The sequence below is a fragment of the Cloeon dipterum genome, chromosome 3 (genome assembly GCF_949628265.1).
Source record: "Cloeon dipterum chromosome 3, ieCloDipt1.1, whole genome shotgun sequence".
NCBI classification, from domain to species: Eukaryota; Metazoa; Arthropoda; class Insecta; order Ephemeroptera; family Baetidae; genus Cloeon; species Cloeon dipterum.
The window spans coordinates 30,431,080-30,448,058 of record NC_088788.1 but is presented as its reverse complement, the minus strand read 5'-3'; the positions used below and the strand labels follow the sequence as shown (position 1 = coordinate 30,448,058).

The 16,979-nt window shown below is 39.5% G+C and overlaps 1 protein-coding gene across 6 annotated transcripts in view; it reads right to left on the bottom strand.

Annotated features, from left to right (window-relative positions):
• Positions 1-16,979, bottom strand: part of LOC135939936 (histone-lysine N-methyltransferase PRDM16-like) — a 60,637-nt gene that overhangs the window by 29,610 nt on the left and 14,048 nt on the right. Inside the window, exon 1 of one of the 6 annotated variants that reach the window (XM_065484554.1) lies at positions 11,876-12,140. The exons of the other annotated variants lie outside the window; for them this stretch is intronic. The gene's annotated coding sequence lies outside the window, so the exon portion shown is untranslated. Of the gene's footprint in view, positions 1-11,875; positions 12,141-16,979 lie in introns of those variants that run through there. 6 annotated transcript variants of the gene reach the window in all.

Below are 16,979 nucleotides of genomic sequence, written 5' to 3'. Positions count from 1 at the left end.
TGATTACATAAAATGTTACATAAAAATCAATTTGCCTTTCAAAAAAAAGGCTGAGTTGTAAAATTAAAGATTTTGTTTTAAATATTAGATTCAATTTTCTTACAATTTTTACCCACTACATCATGCAGCTGCCCCGGTAGTTCAGATAAAATTGCCAGCCAAAACCGCAGAAGTAAAAGAAGTCGAGCTTCTGGAGGAATTGAACAAGGAAATTTTAACCTTTATCTAACATTTTCTCTTTTGCGGCCACGAACAGTCGTGCCTCTCCGGGACGATTGTACGTGTATCAGTGAACTCTGGCGTTGGTATATCGACCACTTGCCTTCTGGATGTGGGAACAGTTGCATTTTGAGATAAAATTCTCTCTCTACGCCAATATCTCGTAGCAGGAAAAGGGTAGCAGTAAGGAAAGGAGGAAAAAGTGGCACCATTATATTCTGCGAGGTGCAAATAAATAAAAAAGAGGGCTGGAAAAAATATAATGACACTAATAGAATGAAAGGGCCGATCGTTCCTCTCTCTTTCTTCTATTATTGCTCCTTTGATGCGTCAAAAGTTTAAAATGCGCAGGAAGAGCAACTGAGGGGATGTGTTAAACGAGTCTGACTGAATGCGCTCGAAAAGATTTTGAACTAATTGACAAGATACTTGTAAGATTTTTTTAGCTACTACCTTTTTAAAATAAAGAGCAAAATTCCTCCTTTTTTTGTTTGGTCGATTATTTCAACCTTAAATTGAAATCATACATATTGCAGTGTAAACGCCACAATGATTTTCGTGATAAACTTACTGAGTTAGAATCGATTAAAATTCTTTGATTAAAATTTAAATTAAGATTCTGTGTTTCCTTTACAATTAAATCCAACATTTATTGTTACTTAAATGTAGCCTTTTTCGAATCACAATGATTAACTATTTTTCACACCCCTCTGGCAGCAGTTTATCGGCCGATTTGCGACGTCTTAATAAACGCCATTGTGGGCACAAAAAATATTTATTATTGAGCTGCAGCTCGTCTGCTCTTTTGTCGCGACCGACCCTTGTCTTCGTCGCGCGCCGTGCAACATTCAAAAGTGCACATCTCACTGACACTTTATTACCCCAGTGAGCAGCATCCCATCGGAAAACTGCTCAACCGTCGCTCACTCCTTGAAACGCCGCGTCGACACTTGGAACTGTGACGTGTAAAAAAAGTTATCCTCTGACTGCAGGTTTTTATTTACAAATAAATAAGAGAAGCTGGAGGAACCACGAGGGAGATTTTCAATTTGTAATTTTTTGCTTGTATCTGCAAGATGGAAAATTAGAAGGGCGCTTTTTATATATTTCATACTCGCTCCACCAGGGCCAAACATAAATTACAGGCGGCAAATGTCTTTAAGTGCGAGAGACGCGGAAGAACAGAAGGGAGAAACTTTTTCCAAAGCTGGGGAGAGTTAAAAAAAACCACCCCCGAGAAGAAACCCCTCTGAGAGACAAGATGAGGCGCGAGAAGTCGACGGCGCCACTTTTTCTAATTGCCACCGATAAATTTTAAAAAAGAATTATCAAATTGCGGGGGAAACGTACCTTTCTTATAAACGACTCGCACAAACCCTATCCTTAGTCCTTTCACTCTCGTCTACGCACATTGGAGGTTTCATGTTTTATTTTAAGGTTCACTTTTGTATTTTTACTAAAACTTCAAGTCATTCAAAAAACTTGAAATTAAAAAACAAGCAAAAGACAGCAAATATTAATTATTTTTTACCATTACAATCCTGTCTAGTCAATTAAGACGGATGCTCGCTTTCAATTAGTTACGAATCAAAACTGTCAAATATTTTACTCTCGTAAAAACACATGCATTTACTCAAAAAGAGAAGCCGTTTTTTACTTTAATCTACACAGAAAAATCATATTTCAGCCATAGACTCAACTTTTTAAATTCGAATTATTAGGAGCACATTCTTTTCACTGCTCGCTTTTATTAAATCGTTTAAATGAAAAAGCCATGTTAAATTAATGCCACTGTCGCAGAGGAGGTAACAAAGTTCTGCCGTATATATAGACTGCTCCTGTCAATTGCCCGAAGGTACTTAATCTTGTGTATCCTCCGCGGCGAGCGTTGTGGCACAGAGCACAATATTTGCGTTGGTTGCTCACTTATTTTGCTCCCTGCGCGAAAGTATGCACAGTAGGTACACACATCATCAGCGAGGCGCTGTTTTGCTGGCAACATGCCTCTCGCTCCTCGATAGAGAGCCACTTTGTGTATGTCGTGACAAGCCAAACAGAGAGGAGAGAGAGAGAGCAAAGCACGCGCCGTTGATACACATAGAGAGCAGAGAACAGAGCGGCGGCAGCTCGCTCGGGGCTTCTTCAAATTTGATTGTTTTGCTGAGCAAACAATCAGCGAGATCAATTTTGCAGAGCCGTGCATAATTAATGAGACGAGAGACGACGCGCGGCGGAGCCGCATACAAAGAGAAGAGAGCAACGGTGTTCTGACGAGAAATAATATTTAAAAAATTTTAAAAACACTTTGGTAACAAATAAACTTTAATAACCGAATTAGGATAAAGTCAGTTAAATTTACATTTTTTAAAGTTATGTTGTTGGTTTGATGAAAATAATAACGAACTAAATACTCGATAATATAAGATAATGCTGAAAAAGCTCTAGGTTCCATGAAAGCTAAAATATATAATGGATTAAACTTTTTGAATAAAATTGAAGATCTAAGTTCTTTTTGCATTAAAATTCGAATGAAATTTAATGAATTAAACTTGAAGGCAAAATGAGCATTTAATTTTCACTGCTGCAACTTCCCCTCGTCCCATTCAGCGTGTGTGCTCACTGCGTGGCATATGCTTGGTTTGCCTCTCTGAAAATTTAATTCGGTTTGCTCTGGCAGATTGGCGGAATTAGCGTGTATTGACCGAAACACACTCGTCGATTAATTATTCACATAGCGAGCAGTTCTCTCATCGCTCGTCGTCCTCGTTTTGTTCTGACAGAGAGCGCCTCGTGGCGCTAATAATTTAACAATAACGAAGAGCGAGAGAGAAAGAGAGCCAGGAGCGGAGAGAGAGGTTAATAAGCTGCACCGCGCGCGTACGAGAGTCAAAATAAACAATTTGTCCCCCAGCATCAGAACAGCGCAGCTCATGCATCTTTGATGCGCCAAAGAAAGCTGGCGCGCCGCAAATTTGTTTTCCCGGCACAAAAAGCCAACCTCCGCATTCAATGGCATCCTTTTAGCAGAGAGCAGAGCAGAATGTGCGGTGAGAGAGAAAAACGAGAGAAAGAGAGACGGGGTTTCCATCAAGCGCCAAATTAAAAACGAACAAAACGCGTGGAATGAGGAGGGCAAGAGGCCAAACAAATTAAATTTAACAAACTGTCCACTTTTGATTTCAAAAATGGTCTCGCTCTAAATTTAATGGAAAAAGACAACATTTTTCATTTGAGCAATTTAAAATATTATCAGTTAAAATTACTAAATTTGCAAAGTGCCTGTAATTTTTATAATAATCCTGGCCCTAGCATACTTTTTATATTTATGTTTTATTTTGCAACCGGGAATTCCAACACAATTTAATTGCAGACGGAAGGAAATTCAGGCATCGCTTTATTCCGACGTTATGAGGTTGGGCAGGCGAGGAGGGGGCACGGAACGTTATCCTCTCCAAATTTCTTACTCTTACACCCACTAAATTTGCCAGACACGTGTTCTCGACCAGCTTGGCCATAAAAATATTTTTCAATAAAATCTGTATATAGTATTTTCCTCCCCAGAAATAGGCAATCAAGAAGTAACAGAGGAAATGTTGTCACCGGCTCTGATTGGCCGAGGGCCGAATCAATTTTGGCCGTGTGTCACTATCATGTCTGCAGATATTTCGCAGCGAAGGCTAACGGGCAGAAAGGGCGAGATGCGATCGTAATTTCGGTCGGGGGTGGCTTTTCCACACTCGGCGGCTGCGTTTTCGCCGCTCGACCCCTGTCACATCATAAACAGATGTTCGGCTGATTTATCTTGCAAGAGCAGCGAACGCGCGCGCACTTCTTATTGCAACACGATCGACCCTTTGAGCCGCTTGTTAGACACCCGATTACGTGACAGCAGACGCCCTTTTGAATGCCCAAAGATAAAACACGCGCAGCAGCCCCGGCGCACATTTATTTTCATCTGCTGTGCTGCAGGAAACGAGTGCAACACGTTTTCTTGCGCACCGAACATCCCCATAAATCGGCTACCGCCTTCCAGTCCTTCTTATTGTCTGCTTTGTTCAATGCATATCAAGATTTTTCATCTGAAAATATTTTCTGAAAGGGTTAAAAGTTCCCTGATCGAATTAACATTGTGTGGTAGTCCTACAAAAATATTCCAAACAATATTATTTCTAGGCCAATCTTGAAATAATGGACTTGTAAAATGTGATAATTAAATTTAAATTTTTATGCCATAATTCATTTTATATGACTCAACGAAATGAAATAAATTATGAAAGTTATTTTGAAAATTAGGAAATTTCCAATGATCTCGTTTGGCAATTCCATAAAAAAAATAAAAAAACTAGCAGATTTTGTCAAAAGTAATTTTTGTTTTGCCCAGCAAATTTATTATAATGAAAAAACTTAAATAAATCGAAAATAAATTAATTTTTACTCTGTACTGCTAACATAATATCACATTTCATAAAACGTGTTATGATTTTCATCCATGGCAAGAGGCAAAAATTAGTCCACATCAGGGGTGTCTATTAGCAGAACAATTAGCTGCGTTGATGTTCAGTGTGCAGCACGCTAATGCGCTCATCCCGTGGAGCCAGGGGAAAGGATGGGGTTGAATCAGGCTAGCGAGGGGGCGAAATTCGTGTCGCACAACGCAATAATAGTGTTCGTCTGACACAAGCTGCCGGAGCGTCGTAAATCACGCTGAGGCGCGACTATTAATTAGCATAACTCGGCGGCTGAACAATTAACCGACAAAAAAGAGCCAGCCTCTCCTTCTCCTCCCCTCCCCATACGTCATCCTCAACCGAGATGCCAAATTTCTACATGATTAAGGAAAGCAGAAAGAGAGTTGGACGAGACAAATTATTGTATTTGCTGCTTGTTATTGAAATTATTATTAATTTATTTTTTAAAAGCGTTTAATGTGTAATTCTGGAGTTTGATGAAAATTACGATGGTTGCTTCTAAAATTAATTTAATTTTGGTTCTGTACCAGGACGCCAAGCTGGTGGTTTGTTTCTCTCATTACTCAGTCCATAATGTGCCCTTTTTCAGTCGCTTTGTTTTGGCTAAGGCAGACCGTAACTCACTTCTCTTTCGGGGGAGCAATACAAAATATAGCTCAGTTGTGCCACACGTTTATTGCGGGGTCAGCTGATGGCATGCACATGGCATTTTTATTACCAGGCACTCACTTTGAGAGTTCAGGCAGACAATACTATTTTTTCTTGCCGTCATCGTTTTTCTTTTTTTCTCTTTCGGCGGCGGCGTCGTTCGTCACACTCAGCGAAGAAACAAAAAGCAAAGATGAGTCAGAATTGGAGTCGAAAGAAACGAGCTGTCCATTTTTGTTGTCGTGAAAACTCACGCGCTGGACCATTTTTACGAGCAGCGCTGCACATATAATAATAATTATTGTTTTGCTCTTCACTTGGGCCATCCTGTTTTTGTTCGCTTGTCTCATTCTTCACTCGCCCAGCAGACATCCACTCTTGGCAGACGCAACTTGGCACACTCGTCCAATTTTTCATTTTTAAATTTATATATTAGGAAACAGTAAAGGAAATGAGATTGTCTAGAACTATACCTTAATATCATCTTTGGAACTATTTAGTAAAAATTTGTGTGTGTCTGTGTTTCAAATAAATTGACAAATGGCTTTTATAGCTCAGCGTGTTCAAGTCGATATATACGATAGATATTTTTTGAAAACTAAATTAAATGAGGGGTTTCCGAAATTGGGTTAACAAACGTTTCAAATATTCAATGAATAGTGACAAAACTCAACGCTCAAATTCTTGTGTGTGCTCGTAAATGCCAAAGAGTCGATATGTCAGCCGATTTCCATTTTTAGGAGAGTCATAAAAAATTCCACCCTAAACATCCGCTTCGGAGAACGGTGATGACGTAAGTTTTGATTTCCGACTTTTCTGCATCTATCTGCTAGCTGCGTGATGATGGCAAATTATTTAATAAAACAAGCCACTTCTCACGAAATATATTTTCCACACCATTTCACTGTGTGCCACCGAGAAAAGAGAGAGAGGGTTGTTGATCAAAGAGTGTATGTCGCGCACCATAGTGTAATGACTGCTGTAAAACACGTGTCGCGCCGTTTTCAGCCCCGTTTTCAGCGTCAGGCCACTTGAATATTCATCGGACAGCAAACGATGCGGTGGATTACACACACGCTCGCTTGAGAAAAAAAAACGCAATTTACGACGTGTGCTTCAGTTCCCTCAGTGCCGCATGCGAAAAACGAAAGGACGCACTGCTGTAATTATTTGTCTCGCTCATAATCACGATATGCCAAATGTGTTTGTATAGGAAAAGAAACAACAATTTAAGTGAGTTCACTTATCATGATCATTTCATGACCTAAAAGCTGACTTTACCGAGACACATACATGTGCACTTATATATAAAATATACTGCTTAGATAACCGTTTTATTAAAATGTCCTTATTACTTATTCACTTCTGTCTATCAGTGGTAATTTAAGTTCATGGATAGTAAAATAATGCGACGATCGAATTAATAACTTAATTATTCAAAGAGCTCCATGCATGAAGCTAGTATAGTTGTTGAAGAATGGAAATAAATCATTTTAATTTAAAAAATGCAGGGCTACATCTTAAACCCCGTTTTTCACCGTTGGTTTTCCTGTTCTTACTTTAGTGTATTTTCACCCCTTAAGTCGCAATTCTTTAGACAATTTATAGTTTTTGCATCTCTTCTCGTAAAAAACTGCGTCTTAAGTTTTTTGTTCTACCTCAAACGTCTTGTCAGGAAAAATTGGCAACCCAGAAAATTTTTTGCTCAACGATGAGGAAGAGAATAAATCATGTAGCATACAGTGGATGCAGTTAACATTTTTTTATGCAGTTTTTTCATCTAAAAAATAATGGATCTGTAAATGTAATACGAGCCCCAAATTGCTTTTCTTCCTATTTTAATTGCAGCTAGGGTTAGACACAGTAAAGTTTCAGCGAGAGACACGCTTGCACATTTGTCATTTGTTGCGAGAGTGCTGAGCTTTTGTCTCACTGTCAGCTCTCACAGCAGCAGCAGACAAAAAGGGCAAAGTGGGCGATTTCGCTCATGCGGTTTCATGAGCGGCGGAGGAGGTCGAGGATGCACACTGCTCGTCTCTGCAATGGTGCAATCTCGCCCCTCGCCACTCCCCGCGGCTGCTTAATGATCAACAGCACTTAGCGCCCCCGGCCGGGGTCATCAAATCGCATCCCCGGCGCCCTTTGTTTCTTGTCATCGCGCCAAACCGCACCGCAAGCAACGCTCCGCGTCCACACATATACATATATGTATGTGTGCGAGCAAACGTGCGAAGCCACTGCCGCCCAAAGCATCACATTAGAGCCAAAATCAATGGCCAAATTTTCAATAATTCCGTTTTTGAACGAAAACATTTTCTTCTATTGTATAATTTTAATTTTGGATTGGATCTGAATCTTAGTCTAAAAATCATTGCATCAATAATCAATTATTCTGATGCTTTACAATTTAATGTTTTTTTTTTTGGATATTTAACCAAAGCAAATATAAAACCAGAATAAACAAAGTTAATTTAAAATTTCCCTACTCCAATTCCAATTACTAATCAAGGTAACCTTGTCTAATTATCAAAAATGTATTGCATATACTGGCATATAATAAAGGAGACGATAGTCAGCGCGGTAAAATTGATGCCTTCAATTTATCGCGGAGGACATTAGAGTGGCGTGCGCCGCACATCAATTTACGGCCCTGGGAACAGCTAGCGTTTTATTGTTTCCTTAATTTTCACCCCTCTACTACACCCATACACATCTTCACTCTATATTATAGCTTTGTGAGAGCGTGGGTGTCCATAAATATAATGCACGCGCACACCAATTCATCGCAAGTGGGGCCATCTCACCCCATGGCATGGCACAAACATTCTGCCCTTGCGTGATTTACACGCAATTTGCGACCAATAATTTCCAAATTGAAGCAGAACTTTCACACAAATGTCTATTTTAAGCCTGCATCACACTTATTTTAACACATAAAATTGGATACAAAATTTTAATCTCAATGTAAAATGTTTTTTAATATTAAAAAAATAAATTTTGATAACATTTGCACGGATGTACATTAAAAGTTTGGGAACGATTTCTTCTTTGCTTGCAAATGTGAAGCACATGCAGAGGTATAATCTAACTCTCTTATTTCAGAAAGGGGTGCAAACTTCCATCCTCCGCAATTGCTTAATTTTTTTGGCAAATTTTCTTCTCCTTTCCTCAACTCCCTTTGGATTTTGAAAAGAAATCAGACATACCATCTAGGTAGTTTAAAAAAACCCGGATATTTTCATTTAGATTCATGAAAAAATCTAGTTTAATGCATAACTGTTTCAAACACCAGCTAAAAGTTTCAAAGAGTATTAATGTAAACATGTCGACCCAAGCAATCGCGGACTTCTTTTCCTGCTACGTTTTCATTTAGCAATTACACGAAACCACAGAGCTGAGAGATAAAAAGAGACCGAGATTCTTTCCCTGTGTGGCAAGTTAAGAGCTCAATTCCAGGCTCATTAATACAATAATTTTCCCACTTCCTGTCCTGTTCTCCTCAGTAGATAAAGAGAGACATGGCCAGGCAAATTAGGCCTGAAAATAGCCGCCGACACACACACATGTGAAATACGAGACGGTCTGTAGCTCTATCTTTTTTCCATTAGCTCCGTGTTTTGCCATGCAAATCAGTTGGCCGTCTTTGGAGACACACACGCGCGGGGGCGCATCGGAGCCGCCGCGCTAATGGCCTTCGGAGCACATTTTTTAGTTGCACGCGAGCGCCGGAAGTGGCTGGACGCCAATGCAGACTTCTCGCCGTCGCGCGAGCGGTCATCTCTTTCTTATGCTTTTTGCCCTCTAATGAGACTTGCAAATGAACGACGAAACAAGCGGACGAGTCATTTGCATGACAATGTGCAAGAAATTGCCCCCACACAGATAGCCATCGGCAGATCTATAAATCAACCTTTTTTGTTTTCCCGCAGCCGAGAGGGCTGAGCAAATAGAGCGCCGCCACCTTTTTATTTATGATGATGAGGCACCGGACAAGCGGCGCGTGTTTCAATCTTCCCCACTCGACACAAAAAAGGCGGATTCCTTATTTGAGCAAATTATGGCGTTTGACCTCTATTGGAAAATACATCGACAGCGTATAGAAAAAGTGCACAGAATTTATCGGCGAATTTAAGTAAAAATAGCAAAGAAACAGCTGCGGTTGAGTAGAAAGGGTAGAAAGAGACATTTCTGCTCATCATAGATTTAGTCAACTATACTTAGATTTTCAGAGGTTGTGGCAAAAGGGGAAATAATTGACAAAGAGACTGTCTAAAGGTTTTTCCACTTATATACCCACTATTTAAAAATTGAAACGAATTGAGAAAGCTACCCCACTCTCTCACAATAGGAAAAAAATCGAAAAAATAGGTACTGAACTATAAAAACTATAGGCTTTGATTATCAGTTTGATGAAATATGAAATAGAAAATTAATATATTTTTGTGTGCGAAAGGTGGGTTGTTTAAATAGTAGCAAGAATGATGATATATTATTTCTAATTTGTTTGTGGACAAGTTTATATCATGTTGGGATTAACTGGACATATTATTTATCTGGTTATTCGGCAAATAACCAGCAGTAAAACATATTTGAGAGGACAGAATCACAATTTAAAATTGTGTTAACTCTGTACTATAATTTATTTATAAATAAATCTTTGAACTGCAATTAAACATATAAATACATTTTAAACAATTGTTGCGAATCAGAAATTTATATTTTATATATGTAATTAATTAATTTGAAGAATAACAAAATATTAAATAATTATTCTTATGTAAAGTTCAGTTAATTACACTGATATTGACTTACTTTTAGAATTTTTTTTAATAAATTAATACCTCGTATACCAATAATGCAGGAGGATGAAAACAAATTTTAATCTCCTTTTGATGAGTGACTGTTAGTATATCTAGTATTCAATGCATAAAAACTATCTGACAGTGAGATATGAAAGGATTTAAGAATATAATGATTTGACGGTGAACCGTTTTAACTATAACCAATAGCACGAGAGCGATGCCCATGTAATATCCATTATAGAATCAAATCACGTAAGAGGGATACAAAATAAGTAATCGATGCGACTAATTGGAATGTGCGGCGATGAGTGGAGAGATGCGGCGTGATTTTGGTTCCCTCTCAGCACCTGTCAGGCTGGCGATAATAAAACGCACGTGTGCGTGTCTCTTCTTTTGAGGATAGAGCGAGCAGGCGGGCTCGGATCAATAAGTCGGCTTATTAGGCTGCATCCTCCTCTATCTATCTCTATGCCGGGCGCTTGAACATTGAAGAGGCCGCGTTGTTTGCCCAAGCGGCGTGCAGAGCGGGCGCGTATTCATGGCCCAAACGGCTGTTTGAGCGCGGATTAGGCCGCAAACATCCCCGCGCCCCTTTGCATCTACCCGCAATCACAAATGAAATGAGAGGACGGGGCAATAAAAACTATTAGAAACCCGCTCTCTGTCTGCTCGCAAGTTAGTCTGTCTGACACTGCACACGGCGCGAATGTGTACATATTGGGACCTACACTGTTTGCATGAAAAGCACACTTTTGTTGCCGCCAGGGACAACTGACACCGGGGGCGGGCTTCACGTATGCCAATAAGAGCCATTGTGAAAACGTCATCCAAAACTTTAACTGCCATCAACTTCAATCTATTTTATTTGAGACGCTCTCCCGGATAGAAATGGATTGGGTTTTTCAATTATTTTTTTTTTTGCTGAAGCATATCGAGTCCGAAATCGATCATGTTCAAAATAATAAAAGTTTGACACAGCTCTTACATTCTTTCTAATTCCATCGATATTTATTTTCCTCTGTCTTACAACTGTCTTCAAAAATCATATATCACAGGATATAAGAATTCATTCCTTGCTTACGAGTTAACGATTTAAAAATTTAAAAAGGAATTCTTAAAAAGGAGCAATGTTACTGCTGCTAATCAAGTTCGGAATCACGTTCTAAAATATTTAAAGTTGGGCAATGCATTCAGCTTTGCATAAAGGGCTTTATTTAGAGAGACAAGACCTCCGTCTTAGTCGGACCAAAGACAAAAAAGTTTAATCCGAGATGTTTTGGTCGTCTGATTGGAGTGAAAAAAATCAAATTTAAATCGATTATGCTTTTGGGGCATAAAAAATAGAAATCATCACATGCTTTTGATTATGCTTTTATATTCATTCATTTACGTTCAATTCCACGCCACAAAGAAATAAAATAATTTTTTAGGGAGCATGTTTTCTATCCCTTGTCGTTTGTTTTAGTTTAACGCACCTAACGTTTTTTATTCGCGAGAGCATTGCATTTGATGTTGCACCATAAAAAGTTGCAGCTGTCGCGACGATTCGGAACTCTCGCATCTTTTCGCCTCCCTCGCTCAGCAAACAAAGCGGCAAAATAATCAAAAGTACATACTTTGCTGCTCGATTGTTAGCAGATGCAATCAAATAAATAGGAAAACGATTGTCGAGAATGAATTCGATCGGGCTGGATCCGATTGTTTTACTAATTATGGATTTGCGTCGCGAATACTCACCTGCTCACGAGCCCATTGTGTGCGGCCTCGAGTGGCCACGAATGACGCGAGATGCCGCAGAAACAGCAAACACGCTCGTTGCAATTGTACAAGTTGGTCCAGCTGCGCTACAGCCTTTCTCTCAAAACTTTTGTTGCGTGGACTGATCGGCGGCGATTGTTGCCGCAGAGTGGTTGCCCGCGTGGAGGGCAAAAAGAGAGGAAAGGGAGGAAGGAAGGACGCGGCTCTCCGATCACCGCAGCACGCGCACTAACACCTTATCAATCTGGGGAATAATACAAAAACAATGTCGACAGCAATGCGTTTATTTAAATATTTAGCTTACGCAATTTATACTGTCTATCTTGAAAAGTCTGAAAATTAATTTAATTTAAAGGGAAGCGACTTGCGGTGGCAATCTAATCATAAAGTCGGTCGCGCTTAATTAAAAATAATTATATTTTTTTTTTATTTCTGCGCTTCCTTTAATGTGAATAACATAGATAACGTTCTATATCTGTCTATATAGAAGAAGTGTTACAAAAATAATATTTTGCCAAGGACAATATTGCAATGGAAACATATCGCTGTTCGTCTCTATAATAAATTTTTATAATTGACCGTCCAAATAATTAGAATTTCACAAAAAAAGTTGAGGCTTGTTGTCAATTGATTTTAAATTTTCGACAATAATTTTGGAACTTGCAAAGTTACAAAGAGATTATCCTCATTGGGTAATCTAGGAAAGCTTCGTGAATTCAATATTTTCAAACTTATGGATTATTTTGCTTCCTCACGAGCGTGAACTGAAAAGGCAAATCGCAAGGCGAGGGTGAGAAAGAGTAGCGAAAGCGCCATGACGCGAACATTCTCACGCTTAAATTTAATAAGAGCCAGCGGATGGCCCAGCCTGCTTTTAATAATTGTCTCACTTGCACCGGCTGATTTTGCACTGCTGAGTGAAATTGAGCCCCTGTAGCTGCGTCGGCAGTTGCTGCAGAGATTCTGCTTCGCGATTCAGGCCTGAGACGCGGGGCAATAAAATACGAGGCTTAATTAGACAGCTTTTAATTAGCGTCGGCGACAGGCGAAACGTCGGTGTGTGTGTGTGTGTGTGTGTGCGCGCGCGTGAGAGAGAGAGAGAGAGAGAGAGAGAGAGAGAGAGAGAGAGAGAGAGAGAGCGTGTTTTTTGACAAAAGTGGCTCGCAATCTGTCACCCATCATTCGCGACTTTACGACCTGCATTAATATTCGTGCGCGGAATCAAAAGCCACCTTCCGCATGCTTCCTCCGCGCCCCGCGTTTCCCTTTACTCGCCGCGGCTTTAATTAACTCTCTCTCACTCAATTTGAGACAAACTTAGCAGATGGAGAGGGAGCGACACCGATGCAAATTCTGTGACTGCTCCCGCATTTTCATGGAATATTTGTTTATTGCTAATTTACCTAACTTACAATTAGTGGAGTATTTTTGTTCAAGTTCAACTCTGCAGGAGGAACTGCCCAATTTCTTATGGCCTACTATTATTTATAATATCTATATAACCAACACAAATCTTTCTATTAAACTTATTCGATTCATCCCTCGCCATTATATTGACTAGAAGGTACCTTCAGTCCGTAACAATTGATATTCAGGTCTATTAAAGGGATATAATACCTATATGAATTTATATACTTTGTATATTGAGAGTTATTTGATAAAGAAAATCATGTTTTTTTGTTTTTAACTTCTGATAGAGTAAAAAGTTTATTTTTACTTGCCAAAAATCATACAAAAGGACGTCAAAAATTGTATAAACTATTTTTTATATTTAAAAGATTTACGTCTTAATTAGTTTCAACCAAACATTAAATAAAAAATATACCAGGTTACTATACGTGGTTGTCAGGGTTTTACCAATACGATATTACGATCAATATTATTTGTAACGAAGCATTCAATGTAAACTATTCGGGCGCCCAAAGGGGAGCGTGGAGGGAGAGTCTCAGGTTATACAACCACCCCTCACGGAGGGGAGCGCTCGCACACACACCCGCGAAGGCTCTCTGCTTCTCCTGCTGGCGGCGGACCGGTCAAGTCGGGCCACCTCTAGCTCTCTCCCCTTGCTCATCCCTTGGGTAGCCGCAGTGTAATATTCTCATCGCATCCGACACCAATAAACCGCCATAGGTATGGATTTCAAACCACTGACCCTTCTTTCCTTTATCGACTGGCTAAATACGAAGTCAAACCCTTTCCGTAGTTATGGCTAAGAGAATAAAGCTCAGAACTCGTGAGGAATCGGCCCTGCTGACAGTGGTATAAGTGTTTATGGAAAAGTATATGTTGCAGCATTTTGTTGGAATTTTCTGTGCAATCTTTGTCAAACTGTTAATAAATCAATTAATGATTATTGTTTTAATCTGGAAATTTTAAAAAGCTAAATGTTTGCTCACATAGTCTTGTTTCAAATGCACAGTAGTTTTTTAAGCATCTCACATTAAATTTTTTTTTTATTTTCAGCCATGGCATTGTATAATGCGTAGTCTAGGATTGATTGGCATTTATTCCACGAACTTACATTCAATTTTCTCGTTTTCTCGCTGGGGTGGAGGGTGAAACACGTACACCTCCCTTGCATACGTATCTACCCGCACGATGCAATAACAATAATAACACAGTACCAACGCGCACAGAAGCAGTTGAAATCATTCGCTGTAGAGCAGAGGAGGAAACAAATAAAAGCGAAAACGGGAGAATTAGCACCCCAAACGACATATCGCATATATAGAGTCTCTTTGTGCATGTGCACCTATGTTCAATACATATACATGTGTCATTGTGCGACGACACGCACAGAAACAGAGATACAAGGCAGTCATCGCTGTAACTGAAATTGCATCTGCACGCGCGGAAACACCGGAGAAAGATTGAGCGAGCAGCCGCACAAAAGACAGATTCATTAGCTGAAATGAACGGCTTCTCTCGTTGTGGGTTTATTCGAGCCTTTCACGAGACGTGCAGCGGCGAGATGTGCGAGAAGAGAGTAAATATAGTGACAAATTAATTCACAGCGCCAAAGCTGTTGGCAGGGGCTACTTGCAGGGATGCTCTTTGTTTTCACACACGCGTACACGCGCATTCACCACAGTGCAAACCCACAAGGGAAAAGTAAATTATTTACGACACAGATCGAAATTTCGAGACTGAACTTTGGTCTGTTGGATCTAAAATATAATTTGAGAATAAATATTAAAATAAATCATCCAATTTTACTTTTGAAATTCACACACTGAATTTTTAAGACATGATTGTTTTAAACAAATTTCAACCTTGAAAAGCGTAAGAAGAAGTGAGATCATTCAACACATTTTCCTAACGCCAAGCAGACGTTTGTTTCTAATTTAGCTGTATTTGCCGCGGCTAAACAGAAAAGGAAATGAGGATGGCGATCCATCAAAAGCGACGCGTGTTTTGGCATCTTCGGTTCGGAAAGATGCGCGTCGAAGTGTCTTAATAAGAACACATTTCCTCGAACCAAACTCTGCGTTTGCTGACCATGTGTGTTCGCTCTGGTTAATTGGAGGCGAGACCTTTACACCCCTAGAAAATGTGCTCAAGTAATTTGACACTTTAAAAATAGATAGATGAGCAATACTTGAGAATTTAGAATCTGAGTTTTTTTCTTGGAATTTGAAATGACTCGCAATAGCTTAAATACATATAAGTTTCTCTAATTGCCAATGATTATTAAATTATACCGAATATTTATTAATTATTATTTTATGACTTATAAAACAAACATAAGAGAAAACGATCCTAATAAAGCTTTACAATTCTTACAAGGAATGCTATGAATATTTCACATTCCTGGCTGATTGTCTAATTGGCACTGTACTTAACCTTTTGCCCTCGTTGGCGGCGAGGGGTGCGCGCGAGAAGACTCAACATTTTCACTAATCACGCGCGGCTCCCCTTTTCTATTCCCACTGCTGTTTCTTCTGCCCAAATGTAACGGCAGAGAACGACTAAAGAAAGAGGCCAGATGACACTCACGCAACCGGAGAATTAGACTCTCGCAGAGTGCGAGGAAACAGATAATTTGACAGCGGACGAAACAGCGCCGCATGCTGCTGGGCCCAACTTAATTCTTAGCTTTTTTTCAAATGAATACACGCGGGTGCTTTAGGGGGCAGAAATAGATTTTTGACATCCACGGGAAGACAAGTTGGAAGTCGAAGGGACAAAGTATATAATTATTGTTTGAGTGACAACTATTTTTTTCCTGACGTAGAGAAATTTTATTATTCAAATAGAAATTGAAAATTTTGCTCACGGGAGGGCCTGTAAATAAACCTGCCTCACCATAAAACGATCGCGTGAATTCGTTCAAGTGCTTTCGTCTCCCTCTTGTTTACAGTCAAAATTGATATAAATACGTCCTCTGTTGAGTGAGAGATAGACGCGATTATTTATTCGAAGAGGATCCGCCGGCGTGTTTTACAAGTTGCCAAGTGAGCGTATTAAGTGTATCAAAAGAGTCCCTCCAGTATGTATAACGTGTGTGTGCTGAGGGGGAGAAATTAAGTGTGTACTTTGCTCGTGCCGGCCGCTGCTGCAAAGAAAGGGCGCAAAAGGCGATGAGCAGCCAGCACGCGATAATAATCGAGCGCGGGGCCAATTAACTGCAGTAAAACCATCACTTATTCGCGCGATCACGTGCTCATCCTAACTTTCTGCTCGCGAGCAAAACTTGGCTGCGCGTGAGAGGGTAGAGCTGTCGGAAAGAATGTTGAACCTTGATGTCAAGCTTAACTAAAAGAGCACTTTCCATTCTAATGAATTTAAATTGGCTAGAGATGGTAATTAATTTTAAATAAATTATTTCCACTTTTAATCTTTAATAATAATTACTTAGCTATAATGAATAATTTTATATTGATCTTGAGTGAAAAATTTATCCTCAGTGCGGAGAGTATTAGTTTTCAAAAATTTAAATTAACTGTGATTTTTTCAGTTTTTTCAAATAGCAGGTTAGAAAGATAATGAATTGCAAAATCACTGATCAAGGTAATTGGTTCCTTATTCGACTGGCGTACTTCTCGATTCTCAAAGTCTCAGGGTGTGTGTTTAGGGAGGCGTA